The sequence below is a fragment of the Papaver somniferum genome, unplaced genomic scaffold (assembly GCF_003573695.1).
Source record: "Papaver somniferum cultivar HN1 unplaced genomic scaffold, ASM357369v1 unplaced-scaffold_11, whole genome shotgun sequence".
NCBI classification, from domain to species: Eukaryota; Viridiplantae; Streptophyta; class Magnoliopsida; order Ranunculales; family Papaveraceae; genus Papaver; species Papaver somniferum.
In genome coordinates, this window is record NW_020619936.1 from 874,588 (window position 1) to 890,053 (window position 15,466).

At 36.6% G+C, this 15,466-nt stretch overlaps 1 pseudogene; it reads left to right on the forward strand.

Moving 5' to 3' along the window:
• Positions 1-5,091: 5,091 nt before the first annotated feature.
• Positions 5,092-14,912, forward strand: LOC113328548 (annotated as a pseudogene).
• Positions 14,913-15,466: the final 554 nt, after the last annotated feature.

Sequence of the window (15,466 nt, forward strand, 5' to 3'; positions counted from 1 at the left end):
GCAGGTGCATGAGGTGCGACGCACAGGGCCCATCTCAGGCCAAGGCCTTTTTTTTCATGCACAAAACTAAGCCCATTTTTTTCTTTTTTTTGTTATGCAAGCCCAGTTATAACTTATTTCTACTAGCCGTCTTCTTTCTGTTTTTACTTCTTCCACGGGCCACGTCAATCGATCTGTGATGGGAAGATTTCTTAAAATTCTCAAATGTCTCTCAAAACAAAACCAAACCACCCCCGATGTTCTCTTATCTTCTGTTTGCCACAGATCGATTGATAAGGCTATTCAATCACTCTTATCCTAGCTATATATGTATACGAATCATCTTAGTTTCGTATTCTCATTGCTATTCGAAATTGTCGGGGAGAAAAAAAATTTGAACGTAAAAAGGATCTGCGATTAAGTTCGTACCAGGCCATAATACGCACAGGATCGGCTCTGGAGAGTACCCATAGCCCTTGCTCTAAAAAAACCTCACAAGTTCATCCCTTCTCAAAGGATCTTGATATCATGGTGCACATATCACTTGTGACGCATTCTGCTCTCTCTGAATAGAAGGAATATGAAAACTCTATGCATCCAAGAGCGTTAGTTAGATGTGGTCAGGGCAGAGTTAGGCATGTGCAAACGGAATTCGCTGTCCCGCGTATTAAGTGGCTCTTAAACATTATCTAAGTTGTATTTTTAATTGAGAAGGAGAAGACAACCGTGTTTTAAGTTTTTCAACCTTCCTCGATGACCAAAATTTCATGGACATATGACTACGAGACGAGACATATATTTCTCATGAGGTTGTTAACAATGTTCTGTATGGCATTCAGTGTGTACAGCTCTTCCTATTATTTCTGTTTAGTTTTAGTTTTGTGTACCACTGTCAGGGAAAAAGGTATGGTGCCGGTGAACTTTCTTCTTGTTTGGTCGGCCATATTTACTATCCAACATTGGGAGACTATCGTGATATCATCACAGTTTTTTATAGATTTGGTGTGCGAAGGCTAATGGCCAGTTTCTTCTTGCTTATTGCCAGTAAAAAAACAACCAAATAAAAAAAAGGTAATTTCTAAAAGAGTTCTATTGAAAACCTCTTAAATCGACACTAAACACCAAAAAAATATTATTTTTTACAAGGAGATGCGCAATAGCCAGTTCTTCGGCCCTCTTGGATGAATAGCCAATGGAAATGAAACGTTCCTACCATTTTCCTAATTCTCAAGCATGTTTTTAAGTTTCCACCAATGCCTCATAAATGTTTCCATGGCATTGGAATTTCTTATTTAAAACAAAAATAGGTTGATCATTATCTTTTTTTACTAAAAGTAAAAGATCATATTAACTGATATACCCGTATACAAGTTAAATAATCAGCTTTTAGTTTTATCGGGAACAGTAATTTGTTATCAAAGTAATCGTAATTTAATATTCTCCGTAATTAAAACATAAGTTCCACTAGAACCCCTTACTAATACTGTTAAAGAAAATTAAATGCACATAGCGAAATCTCCTCCTCTTGATCTTCATCTTCTCTTCTCTATTTTTATTATACCGTGAACAGTGAATTTCCATAATTGAATCTTCACCTTAACTTTTCCTTTTAATCCTCTTCTTCTTCTCTATTTTTATTACACCGTGAACGGTGAATCTTCCCTCTACATCTTCATCTTTACTTATCTCTGCAAAACTATCTCAAGTATTTGTTCAACACCTCAACTATCTATTGAACCTGTTTTATCTCTACAAAGCCCTTATATATTTTGTTTAACCTGTTTTAGCTTAGTACTTTTTGATCTAATTTTAGTTCAATTGATAAAAGAGAAAATCGAATCCCCTGTTTTTCGCCCCTGTTTTTTCCCCGATGCAAAAAACTCAATAAATCAATTCCCTGTTTTTTCCTATGTTTTTTCCCGATACAAAAACTCAATCGTCAATCCCCTATTTTTTCCCCGATGCAAAAACTCATTTCCACCCAATAAGGGTAATCAGATTTCAATTTCTATTTACCTGTTGGTTTATGATTTCGTGGATATAAAATTTCGATCAAGATTGAAAGCAACAACTAAGATCTCGAATTTACAACTCAAGATTTTTATATTATATACCCTGTTATTTATATTTCTTCTTATTTCCTTTTTTTTTTCTTCACCCATTTGGATTCCAGAAGATTCAGACTAATAAAGAATTTCGAAGAACAAAGAAATCAGAAGAACACGAAAAGATTCAAAGGAATAAAACTCACAAAAGGAAAAGTACTCTTGCGATTTCTTATTTTTTTATTATCAAAGGGCACCGGTGGAATTTAGCTATTTATGAAAACAAAAAACTGTAAATTATTATCCCGATAAATAATCCCTGAACCCAACACAAAAAATGATAAACTAATTTGGATTATCTTGTATACGGGTATACAAGATAACAAAAGCCGAAGCGGTAGAAAAAACAAAATGGCCCAAACTTATAAGTGAATGATTTTCCACATCTAGCAAATTGTGTGACCATTTCATTTGTTTTCATTATCTTAAAAAACGTCACAAGTTGATCATTTCCGGAAGGATCTAAGGATAAACACAATCCATATAATTTAGATGGGCGTATTACTTCACTAAAGACCCGAACTCTTTTACATATTTCCCTGATCTCTTGCACTCTATGTATGATGCATTCTGCACCCTCTGGGTAGAAAATGAAAAAACTATGCAACCAAGAGTGCTAGTTACATGTGTTAACGGAATTCGTTGTCTCCCCTAGGCAGTTGCCTCTTAAAGACTACTGAAGGCTACGACACCGGGAAAATGTTGTCTGTAATCCTCGGCGATTTGAGACCATAATTTTGTTGCCCTTTTTTAGGTTCAATCCTGGATCCACGGGTGATCTGTGGTTTCATTCCGGCTATAATGGATGGCGCAAATAACCATTTTTTCCAAAGTTGGAGACAGTAATTTTTCTATACAGTTGGGGAATTACACATGTAGAACAAGACTAGTGAAAACTAGTAATTGTGGGTAAAAACTTTCTTTCATTGTTGACCAAAATTAGTTGATGCATAAACCAAAATTTTGCTACATAAAGTATTATGTATTATTTGTGGTGGTTTGCATGATGGATATACATTTAATTTTTAAAATGGTAAATACCTCCGATTTTTTCGTAAACACTCTAAATTTGATATTGTTGTTTATACTTGTTGCGTGGAGTTTTTTATAACCTTTACAACGAGATAAAATTTGTAAAATTTTAAGACACGGATTTTCAGATATATCATATTAAAGTTTGTTTTCCAATTATACCCCTGAAAAGATATGATACACAGGGAGTTATAGTAATGGGATTAAAAGGGAGGGACATTTTTGGTTTTTTGGCCCTAACCATTTTCAATCTTTTTGCGTCAATTGATCACTTAGATTTTACAAAAAAAATTGTCATATAAAGATCTCCTCCCCTTCGCTCGATCGGCCCAATAAGTGAGTAATTAAACAACTATCATCCCTTCAAGATTCAGAGACACAAGCTCAGCACGCACCATGTCAGTAACTTAGGTGTCTCCGCAGCGCAAGATGCTAGGACTAGGACTCGGGCCGTTCTGTGATATAATCAAAATAATTAACATCCAGGAATTTTGTAATCATTTTTGGTCGGAAGGAGACCCAAAAGCGGAGGGAGTAATAGGCCTTTCGTAGTTACGACGTTAATTGCTTTAAAAGAACGGTCCACGAGTTATAACCCCAAAGGTGTCACATCCATGCACAAAAACTCCACCAAAACAAAATGTTCAAAAAAATCTCATTTAACATAAACTGTCTATATTATCCTTCTATTATTTAAATCACCCCAACAAAAACAAAAATCAACCCAACCTTTAAATTTTATTATATTATCACCAAGAACAACAACCCACCACCAGCAACACCACCGCCGCCCGTCGTCGCCGCCGCCACCGACCACCGCCGCCTCCACCGACCACCACCACGCCACCACCAGAAAAATGATGAAACCAAAAATTGGTTTCACCAAAATAAGATGAAACCAAATTTTGGTTTCATCATAAAAGAAAGGAGAAAGAAGAAGAAAAAATGAAACACAATAAGATGAAACCTTCCACCACCGTCAACTGCACCGCCCCCATCGCCACCACAACCATAGTCACCACAACCACCACTACCATTACCTCCTTAACTAAGACTAATTTCAACAAAAAACAACCCTTAACTAAGACTAATTTCAACAAAAAACAATCCACAATAAGATGAAACCTACCACCACCGTCAACTGCACCACCCCCATCGCTGCCACACCCACCATCACCACAACCACCACTACCATTACGCCCTCACAGAACAATAAGATGGTAGTGGTGGTTGTGGTGATGGTGAAAAGGGTATGTTTGGCTTTTTTTAAAGTAATAAAAACTAAATTTGCACGTTATTATTTAACCTGAAATTTTTGTGTCACTTTTTAATTAAATGGTTTTCATTTATTAAAAATAATATGGCTGGATTTTTTGTACCACATATTTGGTCACCTTGATTTTATTTGACTAGTTTATTAAAAGAATAAAAAAATTGCGACGTTAATTAAGAAGATGAGGCATCACAAAAAAATGCGCCATTCAGAGCTCATTCAAAGAAAATCCTGTATTTTGATGCAACCGAAAGATTATTAAAATCCTGGCTCCGACATGATCAGGGTGTGTCAGCACAATAAACACACTGATTCATTCATTCACAGACCTCACAAGATGAAACGATACTCGAAATGTGTGAATTCCATGTCTACTAACTAAACAGAACAGAACCACTGGGGATACTGGATAACACGATAACATATCGAAAATGATATATATCTTAGAAACAACAACTATACAAAGTACTGCCAGTGGAGATAATTCATCGCAATAAATGAGTTAACAATACCAATGTATAGATAGCATTCAAGACTCTAACTCTACCTGGCATGAAAGAGCCCATAAATCTTTACCTCAATTCTTTTCTCCGCTATATAAATACCTTATTATGCACCCTCTAATTAACACCACCAAGTTCGCAGCAACTAAATCCTCATAACTCAAACTTTTCATTAGCTAGTTCTTTGCATCATCCCAGAATGGCGCCCACTCTAGAGGAAGTGACCAAAAAGACTGGAATGGTCGAGATTGACCCCAAAAAAGGGTTGGCAACTAAGGCTACACCAGAGAACATACTTCCAACAGAGGAGGCAGCAATGATGGAGCAAAAAAAGAGTACTAATACCAATGGTGACCAGCTAGTGGTGAAAGATACTGCGACAGGGAATGCACCAAAAAGTGATGCTGTTCTGGAAGAAGACAACGAGGTTTCCAAAGATCAGAATACAACTGCTGAAGCGTCCGAAGCTAAGAGCAGTGGTGATGTTGTGGTCAAGGAAGAAATGATGAAGAAAGAAGAGAACGTACCTGTCCAAACTGAACCGAAGACGGGTGTTTCCTTCCCTGTTAGACTTGATGATGGGAAACAGTTGAATGCAGTTGGTATGAGGAAGCCTTGGTATCAAAATCTATGGCTTTGGTATGCTACACAATCTATCTGCATATATATACATGCATCGAAGTTAGATTTCTATGTCGTATTTCTTGTGGATATAAACATTCACAACTTAAATTACAACTAAAGTTCCAAAGCAGATTTTTTTCGTCTTATACGAAGTGCATCAGAGAATTTATTCTTTCTAAACCTTCTAGTGTTTGCTACACAGGGATGTATGCAGACAATGAAAAACTTAAGGAGCTTCTTAGGTCGAAGATAGGAACAAAGGCTCCATCAATACCATCAAAGGAGATGTACCCGTAGTTGTAAGAAATCTTACAACTACACTCCACTATAACTGATTCAATCTCTAGGTGATCATTATGAACTCTTGTTTTATTAATTAAAGATTAGGAATGTTTACAAAACAGATTCAAGTATTACAACAATTCTACTTGAAACTTAAACTCACTTTTTCTTTCTTCCTATTTCTTTTCCAAGACTTGTCCTAGAATCCTCTCAGAAACAATGGCTCTCTCATTATTTTCGGGATCACTATGCGACATATTCGCTCATATACAATCGCTCATCTTCGCATAACATACTTTTTCGCATGATTCTTCACACTTTGCTCGTGACTTTGCTGACATCATCTGGTGCGTCATCTCAACTTTGATGTATGCGATGCCCTTCGCTTAGGTTGTATTGTTTACTTCGCATAGTTATTAACGTGTGCGATATTTAACTCCTATATTTGCCTCTTCTCATGTTGCTTATTCTTCAGAGTGAGCGACATTAGAAATTCTCCTCTTGCAAATTGCACATGCTTGTCTTTTTTCATTTTACTTTGCCGACAATTTTCCATATTTCAAGCTCTCCTTATGTACGCGTGTCGTTTAACCACTCATCTTTCGGCACGTCCTTTTTAACCGTATGTTTTTATCCGTTTATTTCTTCGCATTAATGAGAATAAATCTTGAAAAACGGGTCCCTCTTTCCTATATATTTTCTTCTATCTTACTCCTTTTATTTCCTACATTCTTCTTCACCTTCTCTGCAAATTTATATTCTTCATTCTCATTCTTTAATGGCTCCTGCTGGTAAAAAGATGGAGATCGAATTTAACAGAGTGAAAACTGACTTCAATCAGAGGGGTTATGAACTCTCTCTTCCTCCTTCATGTAATTTCGCATCCAAACTTAATCTTGATCTAATCAAATCTGAGCAATAAAATAACCGAAAAATCATATATAATCCTGAGATTCCTCTTATCTATAGAATTCTTGCTGATGAAAGATTCGCACGAGGAATATTTCAGTTGAGTGGTGATGATATCAGGACACCATTAGAGTATGCTCGTCGCGCAGCTGGTCTTGGAAATTCTTATCCTGATGAAGTGCGAAAAGAGGATCATCGTGATAAAATTATAGATCCTACTGAGTATACTCTTGATAATTTCTTTAAGAATTATTACATCGCTATTATGAAAAGTAACGTGACTAAGTGGGTTGTTCGCATAAGGAGATTAGATGGTATCGCTTAAGATGAAATAATAAAGCGAGACGTTGATTGGAATTCAAACTCTAATCGTTATGCTCGCAGATCCAATGATTCTAGTTGGCTTAATTGCCCTTCCATCTTGGAAGGGTCCTTTGTATCTGGTAAAGTTGCGGATGGTTCTGACAATCCGCTGCCCGAAGATTTTTCTCTTTACCAACCTTGGGAATTTAAATTATTCGAAAATGAGGAAAAGAAAGTAGCGGTATGTGATCCTCTTATTTCAATTTGTAAATTCTCGTAACTTTCCTTCTTATATCTTATTTCTTCTCTTTCGCAGGATGCCAAAAAGGTCATTACTTCGCGCAAAGTATCATCTTCGCAGAATAAGGAAGTAAGAAACACACTTTCTATTTTTAACAATATTGTTTCCTTTGTTTCTTATCTTGATTATTCGCATAGGTGAATCCTTTGAACGACAAAACTTAGGCAAAAGCAAGAGCACTCCTAAGAAACGCGCGTCAAAATCTGAATCCAAGAAAACCTCGTTAAATGATAATGTCTCTAGAAATCGTGCGAGGTATGATTCTTCTTCAAGTTCAGAATCTTCAGATAGAGATACTTTTGTTTATGAGGAAGAGGTATCGATTGACTCGTATCGAAAGAAGTTGTCTGATCTTTTTTCTGGAGATGCTCTTGCTACTCTTGGGGATGATGAAACAGATCGCGCCTTCAAGATGGTCTCAAGGATCTGTACTGCTTCTGATTGCGGGGGGGGGGGGGGGGGGGGGGGGGGGTGGGGGGGGGGGGATCGATCTCTTCGTGGAGCTTCCTCTGCGATAAACTCAGATTTTTAATTTGCAATGAATAGCTTGGTAATATTCTGCAACATTTTCCTTTTATCTTTTCCTTATTATTTCTTCTTTTGCTTATGATGCTTTTATTTCCACAGAGTGCCCGCATATCTTATGCGATTTCTTTAGACAATGAAAGAAAACTTCGCAATTGCAAGATAAGAATTCCAAACTGAAACATGAGAAATCTATTCTTTCGGATGTGAACGCGAATCTTACAGGCGAGAATACAAAGCTTAAAAATGAGAATTTAACTAATTCTCAATTGGTTCTCCAAGCTCGAGAAAGAAACAATGAACTCATTGGTATGCAACATATATTTTCTCACTCATTTTTTTTAATGCGATCGTTCACACTTCTTACTTAATTGTCTTCGAAGACCTGTATAACCTTTCAGATGAAGCGGCTAACCTTCCTGATGCTGAAACTTTTTTAGAACACCTCAATTCCTCTTTAAATAATTATCCTACTCGAGGATTTGAAAATCTTAGCTTGGAAGAATTAAGATTAAAATATATTACCCTTAGAGAACGCCATAAAAATACATTATCCGCTGCCCATAATTTTAAACGACGTTTTTATGAGGAAGTAGAAGCAATTCAAGTATTGGAGGCGAAGAAGAACAAACTTATCATTGAGAAAGATGAAGTCGCCCTTAGGGGTGCGAAAGCACTAGAAAAATTTCAAGAATCCATTATTGAGGTTAATATAGAACGTGATTCAGCTTGTCGTCAGAGAGATATTCTTATTGAGGAAAGAAATTTAATTCGATATCAACTCCTTATAGAAAGTGAAGCTGAGTTTAACTGGGCTGCTAGAGTTCTGAACGATGCTAGAACTAATCTAGGTGTAAATGTTAGTCTTCACACTAAGCATTCTACACGGGTCACAGACATTATTTCCAATTATGAAGCTCATTTGTTGTTCTTTGATCTTCATTCATACTTTTTAAGAATAATTGTTAGTTATCTTAACTCTTTTGTTGATGCTTCGCAGAAAAAGAGAAGGAATATCAAAAGAGATTTTCAGAGCTAGAAACTCGCTTGGCTGCTAAGGAAGAAGAACCATCTACTCGTAACTCAAAGTATCAGCAATTGAAGCAAAATTGGTTTAACTTAGTCCAGAACAACAATAACGATGCTAATCGTTCTCGTGAGGATGTTGTTAAAAGAGTTTGTCTAGAGAATGGTATTCCTTTGTCGAAATACAACTTTCCAGCGATTCCTGAAAATGTACCCATTCCTGATATCCAAGTTACTGATGGAGAAGATTCTGAAGAATAAATTAGTGATTCTGAGTCTGAGCGAAATGAAGAAGATGAAAGTTGATTGCTTCTTCTTGTTGTAATATACTTGTAAATTCTTGTAAATTCAGTTTTCATCTTTTTAATATGATTCTTCTTTCCTTCGCTTCATATTTATGACTTCTTCATATGCATGTGAGACTTATCAAAATAGGGAAAATAACACTTCCGTTGCATCCCATTCCGACCTCTTGTTATTTGGCAAATTTTGATAAACCAGATATGATTGGTATACTTTATCATCAACTTCTCTTGGTGCTAGCATATTTTAAACATTATGAATAATTTTTTATTCTTTTGTATTATATATGAGGTCTTATTTTTGCCTTCCTATGTAAAGGTCTTATGTTGCCTCTGTTTATGTGCGACGAAATCGCAGGCAGTCTTTACATCGTAGTATATTGACCCATTGATCTCGTCTTATCATTTTCTTGTATTATTTCCTCTTCAGGTTAATTCGCGTAAATACCACAAGTCTTAATACTCGTATGAGTTAAAAATCTTGTGATATTTACGATTTTTGACACAATTCATCTCCCTAATGGAGGGTGCCGTCCTTATCTTCCCTCTGGCTGCCCCTTCAAGGAAGATTACCTCTATCGTGTTAAGATTATGGCTCTTCCCATCCGGTTTTTCAACAACCAGTTGATTTCGCAATCTCGCATACACTACCTATAGGGTTTACGGAAGCAAGATCGCACCCTAAGTGGGGTATCTTCGGACCGAGTGCATCATAGTCAGGACTTGTCACGAGTGGCAAGGTACGCTCCAGACGTCCCGGGAATTCTTGACTCAACCTTGTACCTCAGCGTCCTGATCGAGTTTCTGCACTCCTTAGGAGAGCCTTTCTCACGTTAGGCTCTCAATCTAAGATTACTATCTTAGACTGGAAATTTAAGGTATCTTTCCCGGATGGGCATTATCGTTTTATTCTCACCCCAAATCTCCACAACTCAAGTTCCGGGGTCGGTGTAGCCTTCCCTTGAGTCATGCCTTCTAGGTTTCTCCAACTATGATGTGCGATAGGTCTTACTATATTTCCTCTTGCATATTAGCGAACTAAGGTACATGCCACATTTGGATTCCTAGCCAATCTGATAATAAATATCATTTTCTGTAGCCTTTTATAAAGGTCTTATTATAAAGATTTCTCTTTTTGTTTTCTTATTATGGATTTACCATGTGAAATTAAAATTTATCAATCCAATCTTTTAATTTGTACAATTGTAGTACATAAATGCTGCTATCGAATCATCTGGTTCGAAGAAAATCAGGTATGCTATTCATTCTTCTCATTTACTTTCTACACCTTTTGAATCTTCTTTAGTTCGCATACATTTTCCAAAATATTCATTCGCATTATTGAGTTGGTTTTGTGCGAAGGTCATTGTACCCTTCATTGTTTTTGATATTTTGCCTCTTCATTTATCTTCTCTCTCTTGTTGATATTCATCTTCATCTTTTATTATCCATTTCTGTTGCTGCCGTCATTGATTTCTTCTACTATCTTTCTTCCACCATGAACTCTGCACCGATGTTTATTTCCTGTCCTCATAATGATTCTTTATTTTAACCATTCTCATCTAATAAATTCCATCACCTTGCGTACTTGTTTCTCCCACCTCGTATACTGCATCAACCATTAATCTCTCTGCTCTTTGACTATTTACTGCATTTTTTATGAAGTTTCCTCGCTTGAATTCCCTTGCTTCGCATCTATCAACATCAATTTCTTGGCAACTTTTACTTTCAACTGTATCTCCTCTTATAATTCCAACACCCTTAGGTAGAGGAAACTTGATGCATTAATGAAATATTGATGCAACAACTAATATTCCATGCAGCCACATTATAGGGCGACTCAATATCTACTACACATAATGTGATATTTGTTGGTAAATTTTGTAGAAGAATTTGCATGGTCACTTCCCCCTTTGGTTTGTTCGCAGAACCATTAAAGCCATAGATTTTGTATGTTGACAGGATTAACTCATCATCTCTCCCTCCCATTGTTTTATATGTATGGTAAAACAGAATATCTACAGAACTTCCCGTATCTATAAGTATTGTATTTATCGCCCAAGTATTCTTCTCATTTTCTTCTTCATCTTCTTCCAATGGTTTTGGATTAATTCCCAATCTCACCACCAGTGGGCACTCATGTGATGCTCTTCCTTCTGGTATTTCATCTGCGTTGAACGAGATTTTCTGCCTTTGCCAGTCCTTCAAAGATGATATTTTTGCGAGGTTGAAAATTTCCCTTCCTTCATTATCTCTCGCATACACTCGACTTAAAACATTATCATGAAAATCTTCTATGCTTTTGGACGAGTGTATGATCGAGTTACAATATAAATTCTTTGCTTTCGCACCCACTTCAATAACAAATGTATTCCTTTCCTTCTCCTTTGCATATGTATTTCCTTGAGGTGGAGGTGGTGGTGGTGGTGGTGGTAAATTCCTTGGCTGTTTTAGTAAGAAATGGTCCAACTTTCCTTGCTCAATCATTCGCAATATATTCTTACTCACATTTCTACAGTTGCTTGTTGTCTGACCATGGAATCTATGATAGACACAAAATTCTTTACTTCTTCTTCCTGGTGGCGTCTCTTCGCCTACATTATGTGGTTCTGAAATATCATCCATTAAGAGAGCGGCTTCTCATACTTTATCCACTGTAGTGTTCAACTTTGGCAAATTTATTTGTTCCCACACTATTCTTCCAGCTTTCTTGTTTTAATGTGTTTGCTATCCTGCAGAGCTTCCTGGTTGAACTGTATCAGCACCTCCATAATTTTGAAGTTGCTTGTCTATGTACTCTTTATTAAACTCTACTTGATCTGCACTGTCCATAGCCACTAACTTTTGTTCCATCTCTGCATTATTCCTTTCTTGAGTTCCCTGCGATGTACTCGCAACAGCATTTGTCAACCTCGGAAGTAGACTTGTATTTCCACTTTTCAAATCAGATACTTCAACTGGGTAAGATTCTATATCTAGTTTCTTTTCCTCAAGTGCTATGTATTCTTCTTGAAATTCGCGCAGCTCCGACATTGTTATTGTATCCTTTATTCTGAAGATTTGGGTATATAATAAATCTGTTGCAAAGAGAGCATTAATGAATGCGATAATAAGATGTCGCTCATCCACCCGTCTTCCCATTTCACTACACATTGTTCTCCAACGAGTCGTTAGATGACGCAAACTCTCATTTGTTCTTCTGCAAGTCCGAATGCAGTCTCAATCCCTGGTCTTGATAGATTATTACTTATGTATTTCCCCAAAAAGACATTTTTTAGATGATGAAATGAACCAATGGATTCTACAGGTAGGCCTTTAAACCATTTCAAAGCTTCTCCTGCTAGACTTGCAGCAAAATATTTGCACATTACAACATCATAATTTTCCCACTGCAATAAACATCTAGAATAAGCTTTCACATGTTGTATCGCACATGCTCTTCCATCAAATATACTTGTAAATGCCGGTAAAATGCACTTAGATGGTATCGGTGCTCTTTAAATTTCTTTTGTAAATGGAGTTTTTCCAGCTTCCTCCACTGCTTCCTCTAATTGTCTTCTTCCATCATTTCTCTTTGTAGTCATCATTTCTCTTAATTCTGCCATCTCCTTAAGAATTTCTTCGCTTAATGATTGATCCAAATCCTCTCGCATGGGTCTTTTTAATCTTGCTTTTCTCAATCTATTCTCATGATTGTTTTGGCGTATTGCCTCTTGTATCTCCTGTTGTTCAGTTTTCTCTCTTCTTCGCTACTCTATGATGTCTTTCTTCATTGCATGTGCGATCATATCGATGTCTTGATATTTATCTTTCTTGTGGTGTAACTCTACCTTTATCTATATCATCTATGCGATGACGCTCGCGTCCCCTTACTCGAATATCAAAATGACGCAATCCGGTTTGTAATTCTGTTTCTTCTAATTCTTCCTTTCTTCTTTTTCTATCTCTTGTTCGTGCTCATATTCGTCTCTCAACATTTCTCTACCATGTAATATCATTTGTCCTTGCCTTGGATCCTCTTCTTCCCTTTCACAATTAGTATTTGCACGACGAAGGAGTTCGCGTGCTGAGTCAATTACACGTCTCCTTTCCCTTTGATCTTCCAAATTTTCATCTTCTTGCGAGTTTTCTTCAATGACTTCCATATGTTTCCTTCGCCTATCATTTCTTCGATTAGATTGGCTCTGTCGGGAAGAACTTTCCTACTGGATCTTGACCTTGAGCGTGTAGCACTCCTTGACCTTTGTTCTTGTAATCTAAGATTCTCTTCTCGTATATCATCATTTTGACAGATTAAATTCGCACGCTCCTCTTCTTCTCTCTTTCTTTCAATTATTAATTTTTGCCTAAGCTCTGCAATCGTCATATTTCCTTCACTCGCTGTAATTGGTTCTTCGTTCCTAATTCTCTGTCCTTCGTCTGTAGAATTCGTCATGGCAGTATGGACACTTACTCTATCATAATCTATATCATTCTTTTGTCCTTGTTCTCGCTGAGATCCAATTGGAATTTCTGTTCTCTGATGTTCTCCCATTCTTTCCTCTTGTTTCTCAAGATTTGTAACTCGTCTTCGTTCAGCAAGTCTATGAGTTCTTCTAGTTGTCATTCCTTGTTCAACGACAGACTCGGTCCTTACCATTTCTAAATTTTTAGATCTCACTTTTTTCCTTAAAATCTATGATATACTATCTGGAATTAGCATCCAGAGTTTATTTCTAGCGCCAAAAATGTAGTTGTAAGAAATTTTACAACTACACTCCACTATAACTGATTCAATCTCTAGGTGATCATTATGAACTCTTGTTTTATTAACTAAAGATTAGGAATGTTTACAAAACAGATTCAAGTATTACAACAATTCTACTTGAAACCTAAACTCACTTTCTCTCTCTTCCTATTTCTTTTCCAAGACTTGTCCTAGAATCCTCTCAGAAACAATGACTCTCTCCTTTATATAGAATTTTACATAGTGGATGACAGCTAAGAATCCCATTATTTTCGGGATCACTATGCGACATATTCGCTCATATAAAATCGCTCATCTTCGCATAGCATACTTCTTTGCATGATTCTTCACACTTTACTCGTGACTTTGCTGTGTGTGATGCCCTTCACTTAGGTTGTATTGTTTACTTCGCATAGTTATTAACGTGTGCGATATTTAAGTCCTACAATACCAGCTAGTAATAGACAGTGATGTGGGGATGATGGTGAGACTAGTCATAGTCTTTGGTAGCCTCACTATGAACATGGTGAAAAAGAATTTCGATGAAGGTCTGGAGGATCCATTAAGAAACTCAACGGTGGTAGAAAGAACGAGGAGCTCGCAAACAAGTAAATACACATAAGGCTCACTTTTTACTAAATCTTCTTAAACTGGTAGCGGCAAATAATTAATTTTTGATGTCCCTCTCTTTTCTAGGGTCATGGGTGCAGCATCAGATGACATCAAGCTATCAGCTGGTTCAGTAATTGAAATCACTAGGCTTCCAGAGTTCATTCTTGAAACAAAGGGTACTTAACAACGGCTATCGTATTTAAAATTTACATGTTTTCTGCCGATATCATATTCCTGACTAACCTTTGTTTGTTGGATGTGGATTTTACGCTGCAGTGAAGGATGAGGTAGTAAGCAAGGTAGAGAGTGAGATGCTATGCAGGGCATATGTCCATATGTACTTGGGAGATGATCCCTTCGACAAGGAAGCAAAAGAAAGATTTGGAATGTCTCTACTGCCTATGTTCTGATTGATTTATGACCATGGAATCGGCTTTTAGCTTATCTATCTATCTATCTATCTATCTATCTATCAATCTATCTATCTATCTATCTATCTATCTAGCTTCCTAGGATTATAACTATCAATAAGAAGTTACTGAAATCCCACTTTGTAGTTGAGATGGTGTATGGTAACAACGCAGTCATAAGAAATAAAGCTTTTAATCCAATGCCCGCATTTTTTTTTTCATAAGAATGAAAAGTTGTTCCCCATGGATTCTGAATGAAACTTTATTAAATTTATTGTGTTGAGACATACTTCTGGTTGTTGCCATTAACGATCTTGAAGAGAAATTGATGTAAAAATATTGAAGAAAAGTAGATCTGAAATCAAGAAAATCTTAAATCCGGTAAATTGAAAACCTAGAATTCGATATTAAATTAAACTGATTTGATGTTAAATTGATTTGAATAGGAAAATGATTTTTAATGGATAAGAAGAAAGATTGAATGTTAAATTTATACCGGTTGATCAGAAAAACCGGTAAATTGAAAACCTAGAACTCGAAGTGAACTTCGTTTT